Genomic DNA, 14,203 nt, shown 5'->3' on the forward strand with positions numbered 1-14,203 from the left:
GAAACTCAAACATGAGGCCCCCACTAACAATCAAAGTAACAAAAAAATAGGGGTTACATTGTGTGCATAAGGTGCTGTAGTTATATTGAAGGACAAGCTTGCAGCGCTGGATACAAAGAGCTAGTCTCTGTATTCATTGTTCAGAGGCTTGTAGTGTCACGGCTCTCTGTGCGCTGCGTTGTGAGCTCTCTGACTGTAGTTATGGCATAATTTGCAAACAAAATTAATTTGCAATAAACAAATTGAATTACCAATTATGTCAATCATTTATACACAAATGCGGGGTATGGTTAACAGGGCCGGACTGGCCCACCGGGATACTGGGAAATTTCCTAGTGGGCCGCGGCACCTGGGGCTGGGCTGACAGCCCTAATCAGTGATCAGGCTTCTGTAATCCCGTCCGGCTATGTGTGAGCTGTGCCCCATGGGAGCATTGGGAGCCAGGCGGTCGGCACAACTCACACATGGCCGGCCGGGATCATAAAAAAAAAAAATAATAATATTGCAGCGGGGCGGAGCTCTCTGTGCGGTGGGGGCCCTGGTAACTGCAGCATGGGAAGCAGGAAGGAGTACCTGCTTCCCCAATAACCAGCCTCTAGGGGCTGCAAGTGATGTGGAGGTAAGAAGCAGGTCATTGTGTCTGTTTGTGACTGCCTGTGTGTGTGTGAGTGTGTGACTGTCTGCCTGTTTGTGTGACTGTCTGCCTGTGTGTGACTGCCTGCCTCTGTGTGTGTGACTGCCTGTGAGTTTGTGACTGTCAGCCTGTGTGTGTGTGTGACTGTCTGCCTGTGAGTATGTGACTGTCTGCCTGTGTGTGTGTGTGTGTGGCTGTCTGCCTGTGTGTTTGACTGTCTGCCTGTGTGTGTGTGTGTGTGCCTGCTAGTGAGTGAGCTTGTATGTGTGTCAGTGAGCTTGTCTGTAGGGATCATATGTGTGTGTGTGCGTGTTAGTGAGCTTGTCTGTTGGGAGCATGGGTGTGTCTGAGCTTGTCTGTGGTGAGCATGTGTGTACAGATAGCTTTTCTGTAGTAAGCATGGGTGTGATCGTGAGCTTGTCTGTAGTGACCACATGCGTGTCAGTGAGCTTGTCTGTAGTGAGCATGTGTGTGTCAGTGAGCTTGTCTGTAGTGAATATGTGTGTTAGTGAGCTCTTCTGTAGGGAGCATGTGTGGGTCAATGGGGTTGTCTGTAGAGAGAGTGTGTGCGCATCAGTGAGCTTGTCTGTAGTGAGCGTGTGTTTGTGTGACAGTGAGCTTGTCTGCAGTAAGCTTGTGTGTGTATCAGAGTTTGTCTGTACTAAATTTGTGTGTGTGCCAGTAACCTTGTCTGTGTGTGTCATTGAGATTTTCTGTCAATGAGCCTATTTGTGTGCATCAGTAAGATTGTCTGTGTCTTTATGTGAGTATGCTTTACTGTATAATGTAATTACTCTGAAAGGACTAATATTTTGAATTAGAAGAAGAAATGTATCAATAAATAAATATATATATATATATATATATATATATATATATATATATATATATATATATATAAAACAGCCTACATAGCACAATGATTTATGGGGCTGGCATAGATTTTTTTCCAGGGCTGCTTCGTATACCCAGTCTGACCCTGATGGTTACATAGCCTTGCAGTCGTGAATACATTAGTGCCAGTGTGTAGCATGGTCTATCTGTGCCTGAAGGTGTGTGTCTGATCGAGTGTATTCTTGTCTGTGAGCATGTGTCTGGGACCGTATGTGTAGGGTAGCTGATTGGGGTGTGTTGTGTTTATGGGGGCTGCCTGTGACCTTTGTGCATGTGTGTGTGTGTGTATGATGAATGTCTTCAGTTTGTGACTGTGACAAGGTAAGTAAATGGGTAACTGTGGCAGGGTGAGTGTGACTGTGTGAGAGTGAGGGTGGTAAATAAGACAGGGATGGGGGTGAGTGTGACCAATGCTAGGGGGGCGATTGTGACATGGTTGGAGGAAGGAGTGCGACAGGGCAGTAAGAGTGAGCGAATTGGAGGAGGCTAATGTGACAGGGTGAGTGTGGCATAGTTGGGGGTGTAGCATAGGTTAGGGTGAATGTGTCATGTTTGGAGGAGGCAATGTGACAGAATGACGGGTGTGTGCCAAGATTACGGGGGTTAATGTGGCAGGATTAGAGGCCTTAATATGAAAGAGTGAGTGTGACAGGGTTTGGGGTGAGTGTGGCACAGTTGGGGGGCAGGATTGGAGGGTTTTATGTGGTAGGGTGAGTGTGGCAGGGTAAAGTGGGTCAGTGGGACAGACTGATAGAGGATGAGTGTGACAGGGTTGGGGGCTGAGTGTGACAGTCCAAGAGAAGGTTGAGTCAGACAGGATTGGGGGGTTAATGTGATAAGGTAAGTATGGCAAAGCAAGGGCAGGTGAGCTTGGTATGGTTGGAGGGGGTGAAAGTGACACGTTTAGTAGGGTTTAATGTGAGTGCAATTTTTGTTTACACATCATCCAATACACACACTGTATCCACTATACATACACTGCATATCCTATACACACACTGCATTCACTGTATCCACTATATACACACACTTTACTCAATATACACACACACACACTGCATTCACTGTATCCACTATATACACACACTTTACTCAATACACACACACACACACACACACACTGCATTCACTGTATCCACTATATACACACACACACACTGCATTCACTGTATCCACTATATACACACACACTTTACTCAATATACACACACACTGCATTCACTGTATCCACTATATACACACACTTTACTCAATATATACACACACACACTGCCTTCACTGTATCCACTATATACACACACTTTACTCAATATACACACACACTGTATCCACTATACACACACACTTTACTCAATATACACACACACTGCATTCACTGTATCCACTATATACACACACTTTACTCAATATACACACACACACTGCATTCACTGTATCCACTATATACACACACTTTACTCAATATACACACACACACACACACACACACTGCATTCACTGGATCCACTATATACACACACTTTACTCAATATACACACACACACACTGCATTCACTGTATCCACTATACACACACACACACACTTTACTCAATATACACACACACACTGCATTCACTGTATCCACTATATACACACACTTTACTCAATATACACACACACACTGCCTTCACTGTATCCACTATACACACACACACTTTACTCAATATACACACACACACTGCATTCACTGTATCCACTATATACACACACTTTACTCAATATACACACACACTGCATTCACTGGATCCACTATATACACACACTTTACTCAATATACACACACACACACTGCATTCACTGTATCCACTATACACACACTTTACTCAATATACACACACACACACTGCATTCACTGTATCCACTATATACACACACTTTCCTCAATATACACACACACACTGTATCCACTATACACCAGATCCCCTACACAAACACACACAGCATCTAATACACACACATAGCACCCCCTACACACACACACACACAGTACGCACATATAAGCTGAAGAAAATTGTGGTACATATTGTTTTATTATTTTTCCCTAAATATATATTCCAGTGCATATTGCGTTCCAGAAAATGCAGTATATTAACATGATCGTTGTCACGTCACCTACATATCTCAAGTTGGAGTTTGGACATGGGTATGTAAACTGGAGAAATTATGTTTCCAAAACTTTCCCAGAGTTCCCAGTTTGACATGCAAATAACACACGCATTGTGTTTCAGACTTTATACTGCATTTCTGCAGGTAACCTTATATGTGCTGCTTTAAACACAACTTTTTTTGTGTGATACAAGAGGATCAGCCACCAGAAACCAGCCCTGTGGGTGGGTCTCATCTACTTCTGATTTGGAAGTTGAAGTCTCTCTGAGAGCAAATAGCCAGGTACCAGAAAGATTGTGTTAGAGAAAACCAATAAAACAACCCGATTACTGTTGTGCATTATGTATCTCACCTGCATATCTAAAGTTGGACTTTGGAAAGCCCGGTGTATATAGGTGACGTGTTATCGTTCAGAAAGGACAGAGCATCATTTTTCAATATTGGCTACACAATGAAGGGTGGAGAGACCAGCACCTCATATTAGATTCATACCTTGATTGGCCAATGAAGAACAGAGATATTTATTAAATTAGATTTTTTAATGATTGATTGTAGGCTAGCTCGGAATGAGCTCATGTAAAGGTACAGAAGTCACTGATCTAATCTTCATTCTCTTTTTCGATTACTGCACCAGTTATAAAGCATAGTCAAAGTATTTCAGATGAGCAGAACATGAGAAGCCAATCAGGAAGAGGCGGCCATGATCCTTATGTTAAACATTATATTCAAAACACAGGCGATGAAACTGAAAAATAACTTCTACATATTTTATAAACTAATAGTTGTAATCATATTTAAAGGAGAACAGTTATATCCCAGAATTTGAAATATTATGTTTACTTATGCATTATACTTAACAAATATGTATGAACATTAAGATTAAAGGTAAAACGTCCAACTGCGTATTTTACTCTATCCTGGAACAGCTGTCAGTCATTGTCATAAGCTCCGCCTTTTGCACGCCACAGTCCAATGAGATTAGTTACTGTGCCTAGAATGTCTCTTTAAGTTGTTGTGGCTAATCTATTAATTACTTTTTGATATTCAATAGCTATAAATATTTTAATCCAACCCTTGAGTTTTCATCCATTAAGTATTCCTTTTGCCAAGTACACAGTGCCTGGTATGAAAATGTATCATGGAATACAAATGTTTATTCATTAACGCTATAGTAACCTGTTGGCCATTTAGGTTCTCCGGCCCCCACCTGCAGGGAGTAAATAAAACACATTTTATTTGACTTTCCTTTTCTAAACTCAGCCTATCCAATGCTTCCCGATATCAGCATGCACTGATAGAAATAGCACTGGGAGCGCCTGTCTGAATGACGGCCACTAGAGAGGCACTCAAACCCTGCAACATATACTTTGCCGTTTTCCAGAAGGTCAATGGTTTCAGCTGCAGAATTAACATGAGGTGGGGGGACATGACACAGAGACCACAACATTGAGATGTTAGCTACCTATAATGTCCCTTTTTTCTCCAAAGCTCCAACTGCCCCCCAAGTGCTTATCGAATAATCCCCATAGATGAGTAGATGAGGAGTCCAAAACAAGGAAAAATACAGATAAACTGTGAATACACCCCGAGTCCGGTCTTCTGCAACTTATTTGGACAATATGCCAATAACCATATTTTGCCTTTAAATATCTACCTCTATTGGTTCCCATAACACTGCACCCAGCAAGATTCTTGGGATGGGACATTACTTGCAGCAGGCGTCTCGACTAACAAATGGGCTGATTTGATTGTGTGGGCCCTTTGATACTTCCTTAATTGTTGCGCATCTTTTTCATGATGGGCTGCATTGCCAGTGATTACTATGGATGTTAAAGCCCAAACATGTTCCCCTAGATTTCAGTTATTTGGACCAAACTATTGTTTCTTGCTTTGAAATGGGTGTGCTTCTATAGGACTGCTACATCAAACAGTAATTAACTCCTTCAAAGAACCCAGTGATTAACTCCCTCCCAGCTCCCTCGTCCCCCCTGGGTGCTAATCAGCTGGTATTTACAACTCTGCACCTGGCGTTCTGCTCACAAGGTGCACCCACAAGTCCAACAGGTCTCAGATCTTCAACGGGCAACTTTTACACACCTGTCTCTTCATCTTTGTATGTTGCTAATTGATCTGTCTATCATCCTTCCCGTATCATACAGTACCCCTCCCATACTCCCAAGAAAAGATTTAGAAGCTCAGGAGAGGTTGGGCATTGGAAGTCTTACAGTTGCCATGATACAGACACCTTTAAGTAATGCTCTTTTGTTGTCAGACATCCACAGACGGCTCTGTTCTATTCCACATGTGTGCTATTGTATCCAACCAGTTCTAAAGGTCTAAATTAACCGCAAGCTATATGCCACATTTTAGGCATCAATGGCACCCAGTCAGACATGTTGGCAAAAATAGGATCACAGCCAATTTTAACCAATGTTTTAAATTGGAATCGTCATACACCTGCTTTCATAGTGCATTTGTCCCAGTAAAAAAGAAAAAATTATAACGTCCACTGCGCATGCAGGAAGCTGCTTGTGATGAGAGAGGAATTATGGGAAATATAAGCGGATTTGCATTAAATGCCCTGCTGGTATCTTGTTAGAGATAGCTGTGATATCTTTTTGTGTAATTACCTTTTCGACTAGAATAGATGAGCTGAGTTAGAGAAATTTAACATTCCAGCAATTTTGGCATAAAATGTTCAGCTCTCCACTAAAATTTTCCCGATTACAGTTTTTGGGTGTTTCTTCTTTTAGGCCAAACTGAAAACCAAGTTGGATAATTCTTTGAATAAGACTATATTGGCCTAATATGTCAAGTTCACTTTAGATTTCCTACAATTCAGTGAATAATACTGTGAACCTGACGTTATGAGACCTAACTCCCATGGCTGGAATTTTATCCTCCGAAACAAAGTCTCTAAATTACTATCACTATTAGCTCTTTCCTGTGCTTTCTGATTTCATCACGGAGGGAGGCTCCTTTTTATCCCCTTAATTGTCTTCTGTCAGCATAGCTGGCCATACCATCTATAGCACTGGTGACACCCATCCTATCAGCGTGAGAACAACATCTTAACATCACCGCATCCTCTACCACAGGAAGAGGAAGAAAAATCGAAGTCTCCCTTCCCAGTCCAACCCTTTCACTGCCACATTCTGCCACATTGTGAAGAGAGTCCTGATGGCGCGGTGAGACGGTATCTCAGGCCGGATTGTCATAGCATCATGCTGGAACTGATGGCAAAAGCTGACACTTTGTCACTGACAATACCCTGACTATTAAGGGAGGCCTTAACCTCTACCTACATATTACACCGACCATTCTCAAATAACCATAATGTCATACCTTAAACAATGGAACTTTTATAAATATTGATTTAAAAAAAAAGCAGAGTTAGATAAAAAAAAGGGGTTCTCCCCAAGACACTCCACAAAATTGTGAGAAAAAAAAAGAGAAAAATGTAAAACAAAATAAATAATCACTAAGGAGAAGATAAAACCAGGACTAACAACTCCCTGAAATAGACGTTCTCTTAATTTTATTAATTCAAAACTTTTAATATCTAAATAGCACCTAATTTCTCTAATAGTTTTTGTGCAGTTCTTCAAGATGTTACATAGTTACATAGCTGAAAAGAGACATGCATCCATCAAGTTCAGCCTTTCTCCCATATGTTTTTGCTAATGATCCAAAAGAAGGTTAAAAAAAACGCTGTTTGAAGAGCTTCAATTTTGCAACAAACTAGGCAAGAAAATCCTTCCTGATCCTAGTATGGCAGTCAGATTTATCCTTGGATCAAGAAGCTATTACCCTACAGATGAAAAATGATATCATTAAATATTGTATTTTTGCAAATATGCATCCAGTTGCTGTTTAAACATCTGTACAAACTCTGATAAACCACTTTGTAAAAAAAATCCCTTCCTTTGCCTTAGACTAAATCTCTTTTCTTCAAGTCTAAATGCGTGACCTTATGTCCTCTGTTTAGTCCTGTTATTGAATAGATTTTCAGACAATGGTTTGTAATGGCCCCAAATATATTTGTATATCGCTATCATATGGAGGCGCCGTTTTTCTAAACTAAAGAGATTTAAATATTTTAACCTTTCTTCATAACTAAAATGCTCCATTCCTTTTATTAAATTTGTAGCCCGTCTCTGCACTTTTTCTAGTGCCATAATATCCATCTTTAAGAACAGGTGCCCAAAATTGCACAGCATATTCAAGGTGTGGATGTTATTATCCTTCTATCGCTAAAAAAAAAAAAGTTGTTTTTTTTACATAATGTTTAGTCCACTGAATACTATTGAATTAATTCACATTTTGTGATTTGTTTCTCCATTTTTTAAAAGGGTAAGTTCTCTCTGTAACTTTTCGTGGTTCCTGCGTGAATCCTGCGTGAATTATTTCCATCTTTGCATGTATTGTGGGAGAGTTGTATTGATTTTTTTTTTTACTTTGTGATGCAGCGTTTTGGCAGCTCACAGGATGTGAGATGTTACTTACAATTCCCAAAGATCTTAGCAAAACCTGTAGTGAACAAATATCGTGGCACCTGTCTGAACATCTTCTGGGACAGGCAGCAATGGAATGTCTTCCAGCTTTGGGATGTGTGTCACTATTTGCCCAGCACTCTGAGTCAAACATCTCACGCTCAGTATACAAAAGCATACTTTGTGCTCCTTCTCTGGGGTGTTACAAAAACATGTAGGCACAGCTTTCATGCTGAAAACCACAATGTACAAGGAGTGTCACTCAATGAGATCCGAATTACCAATGGTATTTATTAAAGGAGACCGGTTACCAAAGACATTTGCATTAATCAACAGAGCAGAAAAAAAATGCAGGGTGGGGTTTGTTTACTAATTCAGGAACTAAATATTCCAGTTTTGCTATTTTGGACAAAAATGTGCAATTTCATTGACAATTCACTAATGAATTGATGTACATATAAACATTGTTGCTTACCTTTTTCCTGCGCTGAGACTGACTCAGCGTTTCCACCTGCTCCGCTTCTGGTGATGTGTCTTATTTATTATTTATTTATTTATTATTGCCATTTATATAGCGCCAACAGATTCCGTAGCGCTTTACAATATTATGAGAGGGGGATTTAACTATAAATAGGACAATTACAAATAAACTTACAGGAACAATAGGTTGAAGAGGACCCTGCTCAAACGAGCTTACATTCTATAGGAGGTGGGGTGTAAAACACATTAGGACAGGAATTTACAATCAAATAAGGTGGGCTGCCCTTTAGGAGAGGGAAAGAGACAGGTATGTGAGGTAAGGGTTAGTCTTGGAGGCCATAAGCTTTCCTAAAGAGATGGGTTTTAAGGCACTTCTTAAAAGATGCAAGACTAGGGGAGAGTCTGATGGCGGTAGGCAGGCTATTCCATAGGAAGGGAGCCGCCCGTGAGAAGTCCTGCAAGCGCGAGTTGGCCGTACGAGTGCGGACAACGGACAGGAGGTGGTCACGGGCAGAACGGAGAGACCGAGAAGGGACATACCTATGGATCTGTGAGGAGATATAAGAGGGGCTAGAGTTGTTCAGTGCTTTATAGGTGTGAGTTAGTACCTTGAATTGACTCCTATAGCATACAGGAAGCCAATGTAAGGACTGGCAGAGGGGTGAGGTGTGAGAGAAACGACTAGAGAGGAAAATCAATCTAGCAGCAGCATTCATTACGGACTGTAAGGGTGCAGTACGGCTATTGGGGAGACCAATCAGGAGAGGGTTACAATAATCCATGCGGGAAATTACTAGAGCATGGACAAGCTCCTTGGTAGTATCTGGTGCAAGAAAGGGGCGGATGCGGGCTATGTTTTTAAGATGGAATCTACAGGATTTGGCAACATGCTGGATGTGAGGCTCAAAGGTGAGACCAGAGTCAAGTATGACGCCAAGACAGCGTGCTTGCAAGGATGGACTGATGTTGGTACCACAAACTTGGAGGGAGAGCGAAAGAGGAGGATCAGTATTAGGAGGAGGAAAGACAAGGAGCTCAGTTTTTGAGAGATTGAGTTTCAGAAAGCGGGAGGACATCCAGTCAGAGATGGAAGAAAGGCAAGCAGTGACACGTTGCAGGACGGCAGGGGAGAGGTCCGGGGAGGAGAGATATAGTTGGGTGTCATCAGCGTACAGGTGGTAGTGAAATCCAAAAGAGGTAATAAGTTTGCCAAGAGAGGCAGTATAAAGAGAAAATAGAAGGGGACCAAGGACGGAGCCTTGGGGAACTCCAACTGAGACAGGGCAAGGGGAGGAGGTATCATTAGAAAAGGAGACACTGAATGAGCGTTGGGAGAGATAAGAGGAAAACCATGAGAGGACAGAGTCACAGAGACCAAGCGATTGAAGAGTTTGAAGAAGGAGAGCATGATCAACGGTGTCAAAGGCCGCTGAGAGGTCAAGAAGAATTAGTATGGAGTAGTGGCCTTTGGATTTAGCTGCGATTAGGTCGTTAGTAACTTTGATAAGGGCAGTCTCTGTAGAGTGGAGAGGGCGGAAGCCAGATTGAAGAGGGTCAAGGAGAGAGTTGGAATTGAGGAAATGAGACACACGGGTAAAGACAAGTCTTTCCAGAAGCTTTGAGGAAAAAGGGAGCAGGGATATGGGACGGTAGTTAGAGGGGGTGGATGGGTCGAGGGATGGTTTTTTTAGTATAGGTACTACAGTGGCATGTTTAAGGTCAGCAGGGACGATGCCAGAGGAGAGCGAGCAGTTGAAGATGTGTGTTAAAGAAGGCACGAGACAAGTGGAGAGAGATCTAATAAGGTGAGATGGGACAGGATCGAGCGGGCAAGTGGTGGGGCGAGAGGAGCAAAGAAGAGCAGCCACCTCTTGGTCAGTAGCTGGGGAGAATTGGTCTTGACTTCTTGTCCAATCCAATGCTTCTTACAGCGAAGCGTTAAGGATGAGAATTGCGTGTGCGACAAGTGCCACTTTATGTTTCTCATAGGGATGCACTGAATCCAAGCATTTGATGATGTTCAATGGCAAATGTCACATAACCAAGTTGAAGCACCCTCTAGTGACTACCAGGAAGACACTGTCTAGAGCAAGGATGCCCAAAAGGTAGATCTTCAGATGTTGTAGAACTACAACTCCCATGATGCTTTGCATGCCTTTGGACTACCTTTATAATGGCAAAGCATCATGGAAGCTGTAGTTTTGAAACATCTGAGGATCTACGTTTCAAGACGAAGTGGTCTGGGTGTCTGAAGTATGCCTTTAAAGGTGTGTTCTATACCAATCTATAGTGTCGGTACATAAATAAAGGTTTTTTTTTAACCCTTTATGTGCTACAACTTTATATTCCTGATTCCAATGTTGATGTCCCTCTGTGCTGGGTCCCGGGCTCGTTGAGGAGGTGGGGGCGGAGGGGATCTAAAGTGCAGGCATGGTGAGCGTATTAGGCCTCCCTCATAGGAAAGCATTGGCACAATGCTTTCCTATGGAGTTTTCTCTGACGTGTGAGAAGTATGAGGACATCCAGGACATCCAGTGCTCTTTCACAGAATCAAACTGTGTGAAACTCCATGAAGCAACTCTAGTGGCTGGCTTAGTACCAAAGGTGAGGTAAGGTGGTCTGGGTGCCTATACTGTCCCTTTAATGAAATATACACAACTCAATGACGATTGGAAACAAAATAGCTAATGAGACCATTGTCATCCCCACCACAAAGATAAATGTTGGAATATCAATGTAGGAATATCAACATGTGTTCTTAAAACTATTATTACATTTTAAAAGACAATTTGGAAAATGTAATAATCTGTCTCTTTCAGGAATCACTAAAACAAAACACATTGGCCTCCAAGAAACAATATCACATATTCAATATAGGTGAAGCTTGTCTGACATTTATTTTTGGATGCCAATAATAAAATCTGCGGATACCTCAAGATTTAGATGGAGGTCCTCAAGTTAACTCCATATAAATCCTGGCTAATTTCCCAAATATAACTGAAATTAATTAAAATCTCTCTTTGATCCATTTGACCATGAAAATCACGGCTTACTTGAATATTGAAGATACATTTAAGACAAATCAGATGTTACAGGACTGAGTTTAAAGCAGGCACAGCTAGATGGGGGGGGGGGGGGGGGGGAGCTATGCTGAGTGTACGATTGAGTGGTGTAGGATCCTGGCTCGTTATTACAAACTGACTAGGTAACAGATCATCCTGTGCCAGATCACAGCCACCGGTATGGGACCTTCCACAAACAAACAACAATAATTAAACCGTACAGAGAGGCAATATAGGGAGGGGTCTCTCAAACCTTGGATTTCTACAAAACTCTACTGCTCGTAAGGCAGGGTTTCTAAAGCTGCTGCTCCGATGTCCCACTTACATTATGAAATGCAGGTCATTGGTTGATGAAGTGAATCAGGGCACTTGTTTCTGCCCATAGTAAGAGCAGATCACAATGCGTTAAAAATTGAAGTTTTATGGGATTGTAGAATCCTGCACATAGCGCTAAGTTTAATATGGAGCAATTCTAGGACAAAGTAGTAAATGATGAGTTACAGTGTGCGGGTTCCTTATTTAGCACATTGCAGAGATATTGATCATTGCATCTCCAAGCACCCAGTTTGGCCCAATAGGAAGCAAGCACAGAGCTCACTCACTGAAAGATTCCAACTGAGAAACGCATGGCACGTCTCCATGGGATGGGGCATTTATAGAGACTGAGAGCAGATAGGCCATAGTTCTTCATTAGAGTTAATCAAAATGAGATTTATTAACATTTCAATGTATTAAATAAAATGTGCAATACATCAAAAAACAATCTAGCCCCATGATTAAGTAAGGGGACTAGCATGCTGGTCATGTTTTGTGATTCTCTCAATAACAGCTTCCTGTTATTAGCTAAGGGCTCCTGAGAAAGCAATTGGCGTAAAATAACCTGCTAGAGCCTGCTTCCACCATTGGTTAATTATTATTTTTTTTGGTTTGCATTGTACTTTTTCTATTTAATAACATTAACCTTAATGTAATCCTTGTAGGGAGTTTTCACTCTGGATACAGTCTGGATACAGTTGGTGATCATGATATGAAGAGACCTTCTTAGGAAAAGCTGGTGTCCACCAGACTTGCTAAACTATTTTTCTCACTATTCACTACTTATAAATATTCACTACTTGTACTACTCCTTATAAACCACGGTGTTTGGGGTGTCCTTCTTTGAGACTGTGTGTGCTACTATCTTTTTGCTTACCTGGGTGTCTCTCTTATCTAAGGACAGAGTATCACAGAGCTCCATAGCAATACAACTCACAGTTCTGTGCACTGTGTATGACTTTATCACAGAGCTCCACAGCAATGAAACTCGCAGTAATGTGCATTGTGTAGGAGTGAATCACTAAGCTCCAATTTCTTTGCACAGCAAGTAACGGAAAAATCTAGTTTAAATTGTCTGTATATGCAGCAGGCATGAACCTTCAGTGTGCCTTAAAGAAACCAACACGGGTTTGTTAAACCCTCATTACACGTGTCAGCAGCACCTCGCCTTCCATCTAATGCCCCTATATGCCCGAACAGTGGATGCCTGCCAGACAGCTGATTAAATAATGCTTACCGTTTGCTTGTTTAATTGAATGCCAAGCTAATAGCATGGATAAACTATTCTAAACCAACCCTGCACGCACATTTCTTTTCTTGTGGCATAATGTCGGAAGATGTCCAAAAGATGTTTGCCCGGCTGTCGAAGACTGGTACTATATCAGAGTCAAAACTTAATAGAGAATAAAAACATGAATGAAATTACATATATTTACCAACTAAAATATACATTGTTAAATTGGTGTATTTTTGGTTTGAGGAATAAAAGAAAGGAAGCTGAGGACCACGGCCACCAGGCTCCAGGGTATGAACCACCCAAAATGTAACCTCTCACTTTTACAATAACCTTTACTTTAGTCTGCCTTTGTCAAAATCAACAGTAGTGCCTAGTGGGGCTCTCCAACATCAGCATCCCGTGAAGCAGAATGCTTGTGGGTGGTATAAAGGGGGGTGGGCCAGTACCCGTGAATTGCATCACTGCCATTGACCGAAGAGTGCTAGTCTGCACGAATAATTGACGGGTCAGATTGGTGGCTTGCCACTGACTGCTTTAGTGCTCTCTGCAGACACCTGGTGCCATGACTTTAGCATGTAATCATTTTTAGGTACAGTTGCCTGGAGTACCAGAAGTGGGACAATCAGGACTGTCCCACCAAAATTGGGGCTGTTGGGAAGCCTGGAATCTTCAGTAACGTGATAAAAAGTGAGTGTCTGCTGAAAATGTAAAATACCGTTTGTGGCACTGTGCTGGAGTGCTTGACTTCTGGCTTTCAATACAGCACTGTGCATTCTTACCATATATAATATATACAATCTGACCCTAACTCTCAACACCAACAACCACAAATTCATCCACAAATGGGCAAGTATGGATTCGACTGGAGCCCCCGTCTTTGGGTCTTTCCAGCAAAGATGTCACTTTCTAACCTTTCATTATAGGCTTTGGAAACTGTAACAT

Source organism: Pelobates fuscus, chromosome 8 (genome assembly GCF_036172605.1).
Source record: "Pelobates fuscus isolate aPelFus1 chromosome 8, aPelFus1.pri, whole genome shotgun sequence".
In the NCBI taxonomy this organism is placed as follows: Eukaryota; Metazoa; Chordata; class Amphibia; order Anura; family Pelobatidae; genus Pelobates; species Pelobates fuscus.